The sequence below is a fragment of the Musca autumnalis genome, unplaced genomic scaffold (genome assembly GCF_047663935.1).
Source record: "Musca autumnalis isolate F117 unplaced genomic scaffold, ASM4766393v1 scaffold_3, whole genome shotgun sequence".
NCBI classification, from domain to species: Eukaryota; Metazoa; Arthropoda; class Insecta; order Diptera; family Muscidae; genus Musca; species Musca autumnalis.
The window spans coordinates 115,603,331-115,616,720 of NW_027411866.1; the positions used below are offsets into that span (position 1 = coordinate 115,603,331).

Sequence of the window (13,390 nt, forward strand, 5' to 3'; positions counted from 1 at the left end):
CACCGTACAATTCATATGGGAGCAGTTTACAACTCTTACTACTTTTGCCGGTTTTACTATTTTCAAAAGTAAAGGAACAGACCAAATGTTTTCTTTTATGTACTATTGGAGGGATTTGAAACGCAAAATAAACCAATTTGGATACTTTCCTAGCAGGAATTGTCCAGCAAGAACTTTCTCGGAGAGTAAGGAGTTTTTAGTCTCTTTTGCAAGAAAAATGTAAAAAGTAAACAGACACCTCCCCTGCAAAAACCAGCAAGCAATCAGCTGATTTGCCAAAACTGAACCATTTGTTCACTTCCTCGCCTAGGAAGTCACTCCGGAGACACGCCAAGGAAGATCGTTTGTGAATTATACAAACAATTTCTATAGCCTTATTGTGATTACGTTTTATCGCGTATGCCGACACTTCGGAGTGACTTCCAAAGCGATTGTTTACATTTATTTAATGATTCAACACATTTGAACAAATATAGAACATTTTCTATCTGATGATTATATGATTATATAAGACGGTGGTGCAGTGGTAAGCATACTCGCTTGCACTCTGAAGGTCCGGGTTCGCTTCCCAAAATCAGGTAACAAAACATCACATTTTTAATTTCAATTTCAATTTATTAATTAAAAACGCAGTACGGTTGCAAATACAACAATAAAGTTACTACTCCGAAAAAATGACAAAATTATTGTAAGCAGAAATTCCAAACAATAAAGGCCTGCGTACAAAAGCTGCCTTGCCTGCTTACCTGGCTTAGTCCCAATTTACATTGGGCGAGTTTACTTGCGGCAATTGTCGTTTTGTTGGAGAGAGAGGTGAGGCATATGGTAACCCTTTGCCTCTCAGCACCCTCTCTCACCTACAAACTGACAATTGCCGCAAGTAAACTCGCCTAATGTAAATTGGGACTTACTTCTGATAAAAGAATAAAAAAGAAAAGGGCAACCCATGGTATAAGCAAAGAGGTAGATTTAAATGGAAAAAACCTATAGAACCCTTGTTTTTCCTGAATTCCTAAAACATCAAAATTAGTAAACACAAAAGCAACAAGTGGGTTTGTTTACAATACCAATGTTGAACATTTTATAAAAAACACGAAAAGCGAATGAAGGGCCAAGGTTTCTCCACATAATCAAGTTGTGGATATGATAAAATGTTTGTTTCAATGAAAAGCTGACAAATTTCTTCCATGCAAATGTTCTAAAAAATATTTTAAAAACCATTGAATTCGATTGCTTTTAAAATTGTTTGGCATATTACACTGTGCAGCAGCATTTTTGGGGGGTGGAAAATTTCATTTGGAGATGAAAGCCCTTGATGAGTATACTAAGAACCCAAAAGGAAATTTTCGCCATAGGTCAAGTTTCTGAGATATCGCGCGATGAAGTTTTTGATTTTTTCCCTATAATACTTGGGAAAATAGCTCCATATCTCTGTTTGGCGTTGCTGTAGCATTGTTTTGAGGCGACATGTCTTCAGTCAAATCGATTTGCGAATCTTTTTGTAGAACATTTCATTCTTCTACCTCGATGCCTTTCATGTCCTTTTCGATGAGATTTTTCAGCATCCAAATATTCTACAAAAATGTTGCTCAGAAGATTTTAGGTACGGTTCTCTTTGACAACTAATCGATTTTGTCCCCTTTTCATTGTCATTTTTGACATTTATGCGGACTTGGTTCAGAATTAAACTATGTTTTGTTTTTCTGTATATTCGTTATTGGTTATTTATTGGTATGTAGACATTACCAATGGGTATTGCTTATGTAGATATCTGGGGTGCTTCTGAAATATTTACCACAAATTCCTCTTGTAATGACGAACACGTTAATAACAAATTTTCTTGGAGGATAAATCCGGTTATCTCAGTTTTTGAACCGGACACTCCTACATTAAAACCGATTTTTGAACCGGTTTTAAGTAACCGATTAAACCTATATGTATACCATTAAAAAGCTTATAGAGTTGTCAATCAAATTAAATTAATTCGCTTATGAAAACTTTGCTAGTTGCAGTTCTAGAACAAAAAACCCGTTTTTAAGGAAAAATATCAGTACGCGCAAATATGGAGATCAAGGGCTGGGGGTGAAAAAATCTTTTTGGCGATGAATGTCGATGAAGGTAATATGATGAACCCGGAAGGACAGTTTTGCCATAGGTCAAACTTCTGAGTTATGACGTGATAAAATTTCGCTATGTTTTTTGTAATGTAGGTCTGTATAGTTTGTCAAGAAAGAATTCATTTCGCTATAACTCAGAAGTTCGACCTATGGCAAAACTGTCCTTCCGGGTTCATCATATTACCTTCATAGACATTCATCGCCAAAAAGAATTTTTCACTCCCCAGCCCTTGATCTCCATATTTGCGCGTACTGATATTTTTCCTTAAAAACGGTTTTAGAAACCGGTTTTTTTATTCTAGAACTGTCTACATAAGCAATACCCATTGGTAATGTCTACATACCTATGCATAACCAATAACGAATATACAGAAAAACAAAACATAGTTTAATTCTGAACCAAGTCCGAATAAATGTTAAAAATGACAATGAAAAGGGGACAAAATCGATTAGTTGTCAAAGAGAACCGTACCTAAAATCTTCTGAGCAAAATTTTTGTAGAATATTTGGATGCTGAAAAATCTCATCTTGTGGTACTTTCACTGCGGTTCAAGAAATAAAGAACGAAAAGGACATGAAAGGCATCGAGGTAGAAGAATGAAATGTTCTACAAAAAGATTCGCCAATCGATTTGACTGAAGACATGTCACCTCAAAACGATGCTACAGCAACGCCAAACAGAGATATGGAGCTATTTTCCCAAGTATTATAGGGAAAAAATCAAAAACTTCATCGCGCGATATCTCAGAAACTTGACCTATGGCGAAAATTTCCTTTTGGGTTCTTAGTATACTCATCAAGGGCTTTCATCTCCAAAAGAAGTTTTCCACCCCCCAGACTTTGAGTTCCATTTTGTGTCACAGTGTTATTCAAACAGCACACACACAAAGATTGTGTATACTGTTTTGACGTTTTAGGAACAGTCGAAAGAAAAAAAATTAAATTGACAAGAAGCTTTAGCTAACCTTTCTTATTAAACCATGGGGCAACCCAGTTCGAATTTTCCTCGGCCTTCTTTATTCTTTTATTTTTATTATGTCAAAAATGAAGCAGGAAAGCAAGGCAATCAGAGCAGCTTATGTACGCAGGCCTTAAATTCTCTAAAAGAGCGTACATTAGAAAAAAAATAAAACTTAAAAAACAAATAAATAAAAAAATTAAAATAAAAATAAATAAAAAAATAAAAAATATTGTTTAATTGCAAGAACTATCGCGGAAATGATCTTCTAGAAGTGTCGCTGGAGTGACTTCAAAGACGACACGTGGTTAATTCTTCACAACGTAGGTCACTTCAGGTTGACTTTCGCGACAGTTTTCATCGCCCTGAGCGACACGCCTAAGTCACTTCCGCGATAGTTTTTGTTTGCAGGGACATGATGTTATCCTTTGTTTTTATTCGCGTACACTGTAAGTGAGAGAAGCAAGTGCAAAAACAACTCAGTGTGCGCCCTCACTATACTGTTTTTGCAAAGAAGCGCGTCACTGCCCTAAACACATCCAACGTTTTAGTAAAGTTTTGTGTAATTTCTGGTAGATGAATAAAAGACCCCAGCAAAAAAAAATGGAAGTGGTGCAAGTTGGAGTGAGGATTTCATTACATGCATGGATGCGCTTCCAGTGGACTAATGAAAAAGGCAATCCTTTTCCTCACATTTGGATTACATCCAACAAGCACTTTTATGTATAAACGATAAAAAAATTCAATTTTCATTCAACAAATGAAATTAAAGTAATACGGCGTTTATATTATAGTTTTTGCAGGGTTAACCTTCTTTATGAGGATTTGTTTGAAGTATATACAATGGAAATGACATTTGAAACCCAGACCCACTGGGTTAACCTTGTTATATATAAACGGCCTATAAGAATAAAATTAAAATGTCTTATTAATGGCCTGTTCCCGTACTTTACAAAGTGGTAAAAGTCGTAAACGATTTTCATACAAATTTTGTGTACGGGAACGCAAAACTCGTAAAAGTGGTAAAAATTTTAAAAATGGAGTGCTTCCTAGCTGCGTGCTGCGGAAGCAAAATGGAGTGCTTCCTAACTGCGTGCTGCGGAAGCAAAATGGAGTGCTTCCTTTCTGCGCGCTCCCTTGTAAAATTCACTGAGGAATTCATAGAAAAAGAAGCACTTCGTGACACTTGCACCAGTGATTTAACTGCTTCCGTGGATGCAAACTTTTTGCTGGGACAAAGTGCTGCCAAGAAATGACACAAAACTTTACTCAAACGTCGGATGTGTTTTCAGCTTAAAAGGAACGAAGAAAGCGAAAATTTTGCATTTTATAAAAAACTAGCTGAACCCGGTGCGCTTCGCTACGCCGACTAAGATAAAATATATAGAAATGACTATAATTATATTAACTTAAAGGTTAACATTAATTAAATATTTAAATACAGGATATACTAATGCGTTCTCAGTCCGTTCTGTGCTGTAAAGGAGTTTATAATGTATATTGCAGGAGGTAACACTCCTTTTATATCCTACGTAGGTCACATTTAAAAAATGTATATACTCTTACACTCCTGAGTCTACTCTCCCCTTTAAAGGAGAGAATTAAATTAGTAACAACGCTAAGTTTGAGTACCATATGTTTGATAACACTTATAATATATTTAATTCATGGCATTAAGTCCATATTTATAGGTATTAGGCAATTTTCCTTGCGGCAATTGTCAGTTTGATTGAGAGAGAGTTGAGACATATGGTAACCCTTTGCCTCTCAACACCCTCTCTCACCGACAAACTGATAATTACCGCAAGGAAAATGGCCTAATGTAAATTGGGACCAAATTTCTTCCAACCAATTGTGACACCTTAAATTACTCTTATAGGGCGTTTATACTATTGAAGGTTAACCCTGTGGGATTTAAATATCCAGTGGGTTAATCTTAACCGTTTATATATGCCTTTATGAGGATATAAATGACAGCTGATTTTTGTTTGTGTATACATACAAAACAGCAAGTCAACAAAAAATCAACATAACTCTAATTATTTATTTAAATGCTAAAAAAAATTGAAAATAAATGTGTATATGTCGGGAAACGATTGCAACAGCACGTATTGCCAGTTTGCTGCATACCTGTATGCAAAATCAAAAAGCCGAGATGAAAAACTGACTGGTGCTGACAGCCCAACTGGTGGAATTGATCTACGGCGGTGGTGTTGGAGAACGTTTCACTGGTTTTGGTACAATTCTATGTCAAGTACCACCAATAGCATTTGCCTTGATGAATCCCATTTAGTTTCCCAAAGGAATCACAATTTCCGTCCCAGCTATGTGATGATCTGTAAAGAGAGTTTTGGGTCTTACCGCCACGGACATAATCGATGAAGAGAAGGCCATCATTAGTGATACACCACTGCCCGACAATTTAATACTTTCCGTGTCCAAAGACGAAAATCGCAATTCTGCCCTATTGCAGCTGCCACTAAGTAAACGTAAGTAAGTGAAAATATTTCCATCATATCTATGAGTAAGGCTAACCATTTCTTCTATAATGTTCTAGATATGCTAATATAAAATAATTATTAGCAGCAGTAACTGTTTGGAATAGTGGCGTTAGAATGATTCCAATTGTGTTTCTGCCTTTTCTCTCCCAGTCAATGGTAATCCAAAACCCGTCCCTTACATCGTGTTAGGGATGCACACTGCGATAACACACAAGCAGGTACTACATCGACAACATCCTGTTGTGTTGATGCAACGGTAAAACCTTCGTCTCCTCATCTTCCACTGGTTTCATGAGAACGCCTATTTCCCACTGTGGCTAAGGCAATACAAGAAGAACTAGAATCATATCAAATGTCTAAAAACATCAATGGGATTGATGGTGAGGCTAAGGTCAATGGACATTTATGGTGAAGCTCGTCTTATCAATGCTGTCAATTCGCTGCCTAAACTAGTGGAGAAGAAACGTTTAATTGTTATACACATGAAAATCACACAGCCAAACAAAACTTTAGATAAACCATTGATGGATCTACTAAAAGATCCAGAATTTGGTGCACCTGAAGATAAAATGCGTTTGTTCATTATCTATTACATATACATATATGTTCACGACTTTGAGATAGAACGTTTAAAGGAAGTGCTGCAAGAGAATGGATGTGATTTGTTATTGTTGTCGTATATACAACGTTGGAAAGCTACACCAAGTCTACACCAATGCCTAACAAGTTTGCTATTTTTCACAGAATCTTCCTGTAACCAAAATCACCGAACAAGTGATGGAATGCCGTAATTACCCCGAAACCGATGATTACCTTCATTTAGATCCGAAACTATTAAAGTTGGTGATGTCATGCCCAAAAATCCTTGACCCTTCCAGGATGCTGTATTTTTGTGTTGGGTGGTGGCAATTATATTAAATACCAGAATCTTGTGGATTTTATACGACAGAAATGTTAGTAAACGTATTGTATATGGTTCATCCACCCTAACAAATGCCCAACATTTCTTTAAAGAACTATCTGCCTTGGGTCGTGAAATTCAAGGTCCTGTTTTATGTTAGGATCGTCCGATCAGTGCTAAGGATATTTTCAATTTTAAATGCTGTTGAGCAGCAGTGTTCGATTGGATATACCACACAAACCGATAATGGGCAATATTTATACGGCATAAATAAAAAATACAAACAATAAAGAAACTTTCTTCTTCTTGTTTTTAATTTAGACGCTTAAACAAAAAAGCGTTATTTAAAAAAGCTTTATGTTTGGGTTTCACATCTTAATTTTCATTGTATAAATCATTGTTTTCATCTTTATCATATTCCATTAAATTAGACGACGGTTCCACATCTTCAACTTCAGAAAAATATTTCGCTTCTTTTATTTTTGTATAGAGTTTGTTAAATGCATGAAGCACATCCCAACAATAGACACAAACAGAAGAATCATACGGTATGCATTCCTAATGTTTTAAAGATGCAATTGAAGATATACATATTTAGTAGCCATATTAACGAAAATTTTATTAAACGTACAATTTTCCACAGATTTTTATCCATTAGGGCCTTCACCATTTTCTCTTTCAACTCATTGGACTAGGCTTTTATGCACATGCCATCAATTCCAAACACAGGAGGCAATTTGTGGGGTTTTTGACTATTGTTTGTCTATATTAGTAGCGGCTTTTCGCTCATCAACTGTATTATTGTACTTTTTGCTCGAAGATGTGTTTGGCCTTCTTCCTGCTCTGATTGTCTATCAATCAGGTCGGAAACAGTGCCTTTTTCCGGATCAAACATATCCTCTGTGATATAGTGTCCATTAACATTACATATGACGCGAAATTTTTACAGTTTCCTTTCTCTTTTTCTTTCAAATATGCTGTATGTAATGTATTAATTTTTTCTTCCAGTGCCTTTGCTGTGATACTAGTGTCCTGTAAGGATACGTAAGCTTAAAAAACAATGGATATACAAAATTCTTACCCATTACCAACATCAAATCCTCGTTCAAACATATCTTGCTGTACATTTTTTGTTCTTTCCTTATAGCACATCAAAAAGGCCAGATTCTTCTTGATCCACTAAATTAATTAAAAATATGAATTTTTTTCCTAATATGTATTTATAAAAAGGTCCGCTTACCTTTGACTCATGTTGATGTTTTTGTTGACATGCTTCTTCTTACCAAGTATTCATTCAATTTTGATGTCTATTCCTGTACCAAAAAAGCACCGGTAAAATCTTCGTCTCCTCATGAAGATGGTTCACTAATGTCATGAGGAGGCACACTGTTGCTGTCCTCAGACCGACATTCTGTTTAAATGGTTCCGCATAGCTTACCACAGACCGGCCTATTGCTTTAGAAGAGGTCAACAAGGTTTCTTTGCCAGCAACCCAAGTGCTTGCCGGCCAGCGACTTGAGGACCTCCTTGTTCTTCTGATCATATCGCAAATTGACTTTTGTAATTTGTGAACGACGTTTCCTTCTTGCTTTAGACCTTTCCTGCGAAGAAATAGGAAATAGAAGTGCTATTTTATTTTGTTATTCAAAAAAATATTTATTTACTTACCTCTCTGCGAATAAGTCACAAATTTTCTTTCTGTTTTTATTTATGTACGTTGCTGCGTGTTTTTGACAATTAAAAAATGTAAACAAATAATTTTTGAAAACGCTTGCAACTTTTCGTACAATGGGAAATGAGTTGCATTTTTTAGTACAAAAACAGTGTTGGATTACATAAGTATCCAGATTTCATACAGGATCTCAAACAAATCCGGTCATGAAAAGATTTAACTTTGTATGGTAAATCTTCAGAAATTTGATGAGATTAGGCAAACAAATCTTGATAATGAAGGTTAACCCCGCAAAAATCTATAGTATAAACAGCATATTAGGATAACTCTCACTTGTATTGATAATTTTTAATCCAAAAATGATTTAGATATGTCATAAGTACAGGCAAATATCGGGAATACCAGGAAATCCGCCAAAAATATACTTGGGAGCTATGTCTATATCTGAACCGACATATATAGCGTGTTTGGTGCATCAAATACATGAAATCGGCAGACAATATATATCAGGAAAAATGTCTAAAATCGTCTTTTCCATTTCAAAAAAATCAAAAAAATCTTGATACTACATCTATGATTTTTGGTACATAGATTAAGAAAAAAATCATTCCAAATCTGTTTTCGTTACCAACTTTGATCGTTGCGCGCAAAAGATATGACCGTTTTAATTATGCTAATTAGAAAAATTCTAAAAAAATCTCGGCTTAACTGCTAAATAGGATTTCGTAAATGTAAACCAAGCATTAAGTTCGGCCGGGCCGAACTTGTTATACCCTCCACCACAAGTTGTATTGAAGTAAAATTGAATAATTAGTTTTCTTTCGTGTATGAAGAAGACTTAATACTAAATTTCAGCAATTTCGGTAAAACAATGTGAGGCACCGTTCTATGGGGGCTATTTCAAAACGTCGATCTATACCGACAGATTTCTGACGGAAAGTTTTTAGACTCAAAGAAGACTAAATACCAAATTTCCTATATTTCGGTAAGAGAATGTGGCTAAAACTTAAAAAATACCGAAAATTAAGAAGTACACTTCTATGGGGATATAGGAAGACTGGACCTATACTGATAATACTATTCTTGAAGACTAAATACCAAATTTCAGCCATTTCGGTGGAATAATGAAGCCACAACGTTCAAAATACCGAAAATCGGGAGGTACCGTTCTGTGGGGGCTATATGAAGGCGTGGACCTAGACCGACAAATTTAAAGGGGAAGTTTGAGTACCAGCAACGAAGTCTAAATACCAAATTTCAGCCATTTGGTGGGAATATTGAGGCCACAACGTTTAAAATACCGAAAATCGGGGAACGGTACCTATGGGGGCTATATGAAGGCATGGACCCGATACCGACAAAGTTCTGGGGGAAAGTTTTATACCACCAACGTAGACTAAGTACCAAATTTCAGTCATTTCGGTGTGATAATGAAGCTAAAAGTTCAAAATACCGAAAACGGGAGGTACCGTTCTATGGGGGCTATATGAAGGCGTGGACCGATACCGACAAAATTCTGGGGGAATGTTTTATACCCCTAAATAAGACTACGTACCAAATTTCAGCCATTTTGGTAAGATAATGAAGCTAAAACCTTAAAAATATCGAAAATCGGGAGGTACCGTTCTATGGGGCTATACCAAAACGTGGACCGATATATCCCATTTTCAATACAAACCATCCTGCATGTAATAAAAACTTCTGTACCAAATATTGACCCTCTATCTTCAAAATTGCGAGCTGTATCTTGATTTCAACAGACAGACGGACGGACAGACGAACATGGTTAAATCGACATAGAATTCTATGCTGATCAATAATATATATACTTTATACGGTCTCCGACGAATATTTCGATGTATTACAAACGGAATGACAAATTTAATTATACCCTCCATATGATGGAGGGTATAATGACACGATGCGCATCCGATTTTCCAACACAGCGAATCAATCCCTTTTATTTGGTGTACAGTTTGTGAAATTCTATTTGGCGGCCACGATATAGCGTCTGTTGCATATTAGGGCGCAAAATACAGTCAGATGGTCATAATTTCCACGAAGTTCATTTACATTTTATGCGCCTCCGATTTCGATGATAACATTTAAAAAATACATCATTTGATGTCGTTTCATTTCGATCCATCAAGAACTGTGGATGTAGCATCGCACTTAATTTTTAGAAAAAAAAAATCAGTTGTATCTCCGGGTTAGCGATAGTTTTGAAATATATGTTTTCGCACATTTTAAACAGGCATATAGCTCTATTTGTTTCAGTAAAAATTACACTTCCAAAACGCGTTTCAATGCGCGCAATTTTCAAAAACATTTTTCTTGTAGATTTTCGAAATTTGAGGGGTATCATATCCGCCGATCTAGTGGACGGATTTGGTCGCGTCATGGCTTATTAGATTTAGAACGTAAAAAAACTAAGTTCACGCGGGTTTCATCGACAATTTAATGGCAGTTGCAAATTTTGAATAAAAAAACAGGTTTTTTTAAAAAATTTACGCACAAAAATTTCGACTTTAAGCTGAGATTGTTGTGAACCTTTGCAGGCTACACGCCCGAGTTATACACTCGCGATCATCTGCATAGGTTTGAAGTTTTTTCGTTTTATATGTTAAGGTATCTTCTGATGTGTTCATATTACAGATCCATACTATTTAGTTTTTGAGAGTCCTATACTATGCCAACATTCACAAGAAAAAACTTAACGGTGTTGCCATATTTTCGGAAAATATCCCATTTATAATAAAAAATGTACAAAAAAGTGTCAAATTTTGCGATCATCAGAATAGGTTTGGATCAAATAAAATTGAAAAGTTGTACTACTCATGCAAATATTGCGCAGTTTTTTGGTTTAGTTTAGTAAAATGGAACATTCTGGAACAACAAATTTGACCCGCTTTATTAGAAATGTGGGTTCAATTCTCAACCTGGAAAAGTTACCAAGAACTTTCAGATAAAATCAAGAAATATTCCAACAAAAACGTTTTATGCACCTGCTTTAAATGACTTTAGATCTCTTCTGAGCTTCGAAAATTGTCAGAAAGCAAATACCAAGTGTTAGCCATATTACTAGGATCGATAAATTAGAAATGTCATTGAAAATAGTTGGTATTTGAGCTCAAGTTTCATTTTTTAACTGTACTTGAAGTACAAATATAAGTTCGAAAATTGTTTTGGAAGAATGTCTCTTATACGACATTAGCGTAGAAAGTTGTAATTAAACTTGAACACAAAGGTGTATGATATCCCCGAATTTTATACTGCTGTATAACCTCAGAATGTTCCATTTTACTAAACTAAACCAAAAAACTGCGCAATATTTGCATGGGTAGTACAATTTTTCAATTTTATTTGATCCAAATCTATTCTGATGATCGCAAAAAATGGGTACTTTTTTGTACATTTATTATTATAATTGGGATATTTTCCGAAAATATGGCAACACCGTTAAGGTTTTTCTTGTGAATGTTGGCATACTCTTGTGCCAGACACTGAAAATAACACATGAAAATATTTCAGCTTTTAGGAGAGAGCGGAGGTGAAGGAGCTCCCTTTCTCCCTTCTTACCCATAAGCTCAAAAAATTTTCATGAAAATTTTCATAGTCTGGCATAAGACATAGTCCCAATTTACATTAGGCGAGTTTACTTGCGGCAATTGTCAGTTTGATGGATGGAGAGGTGAGGCATATGGTAACCCTTTGCCTCTCAACACCCTCTCTCACCAACAAACTGACAATTGCCGCAAGTAAACTCGCCTAATGTAAATTGGGACATAGTATAGGACTCTCAAAAACTAAATAGTATGGATCTGTAACACGAACACATCAGAAGATACCTTAACATATAAAACGAAAAAACTTCAAACCTATTCAGATGATCGCGAGTGTACATCAAAAAATGCGCAATCGCGATTACTACAATTTCATAATCAGTTTTTAAACGAGTACAGTTGCTCGTCCCGATTAGAGCAAAAATTCAAAAAACCCAATTTTTCAGTCTTCAAAAGTCAGCATTACATTACATTTGAAACTTCATCTCTAAAGTGTATTCTTTAACTTCTTCTTTGAACATTATACTCTAGATTGTATTGTAACGCCACTAATTGAAAATTGACTTGAAAAACTCGTTTCCCTCAACGATTTTTTCCTATTTATACCCTACACCACACTGTGGTAAGGGATATTATGTCTTTGTGCATTTGTATGTAACATACAAAAGGAAACGAAATAGACCCATAATTCCTTTTGGGGATATACATATAATACCTTTCTGAGTCGATTTTTGCATGTCCGTCCGTTTGTCCGTATGTCCATGTATTTTTGTTCGCAACGTACAGGTCGAATTTTCTGTCCGATTCATTTTTTTTCGATTTCACGTATATTCTGTACCACACACGCTATATATGTCCGATTTCGACGAAATTTAGATTGAATTCGGTCTAGAAATATATGTGCCAAATTATATCGAAATCGGTTCAGATTTGGATATAGCTCCCATATTTATTTTCGCCCGATTTCACGTATTTGCTGCACCAAACACGCTATATACGATTTGATGAAATTTGGAATGTTCGACTGAATTCGGTCTAGAAATAATAAATGTGCCAAATTATATAGAAATCGGTTAAGATCTGGATATAGCTTCGATTTATATTTTACATATTCACAGTGGTGAAGGGTATCATATAGGCGGCCCCGCCCGACTTTGATCCTTTCCTTACTGGTTTTTTTACATTAATATGACCACAGCTTCCGCTCAAATTATAATTTTAATCCATCGGTGAATCGTGCTAAAACAGTTTATTTTAACTAAATGCGTTCAAAAGTTATGGTATATTACAACAATTCGCGAGTTACAATACCCCATACCTCAGTTTCAACATAAGTAAATTTTCTACAAAATGGCCGATATGAGAGCTATATCTAAATCTATACCGATTTCGATATAATTTGGCACATCCAGATCACCGCGGAATTTCAAAAATTGTTATAGCCTATGTTACGTTCAGGCGATGTTGTAATATACTCTCAAAATCCCTGGGAAATCCGTTAACCAGTTTTTGAGTTATTAAGGCACAAACAAACAATAAAAGGTAACAGCAATACCCAGTTAATTGAACTGGGCTGTAATATTAGTGTCAAAATCCATACGACATTTTATATTAGAGTTGTATAGTTCATGAACGAACTAGTTCAATTGAACGATTCATTGAAAAGAGCGTATGAACT

General features: G+C 35.5%; 1 long non-coding RNA gene across 1 annotated transcript; it reads left to right on the forward strand.

Annotated features, from left to right (window-relative positions):
• Positions 1-4,896: 4,896 nt before the first annotated feature.
• Positions 4,897-6,772, forward strand: LOC141399937 (uncharacterized). The gene is made up of 2 exons (XR_012412028.1): positions 4,897-5,564; positions 5,633-6,772. It is a non-coding gene; the product is annotated as an uncharacterized lncRNA (long non-coding RNA).
• The last annotated feature ends 6,618 nt before the right edge of the window (positions 6,773-13,390 follow it).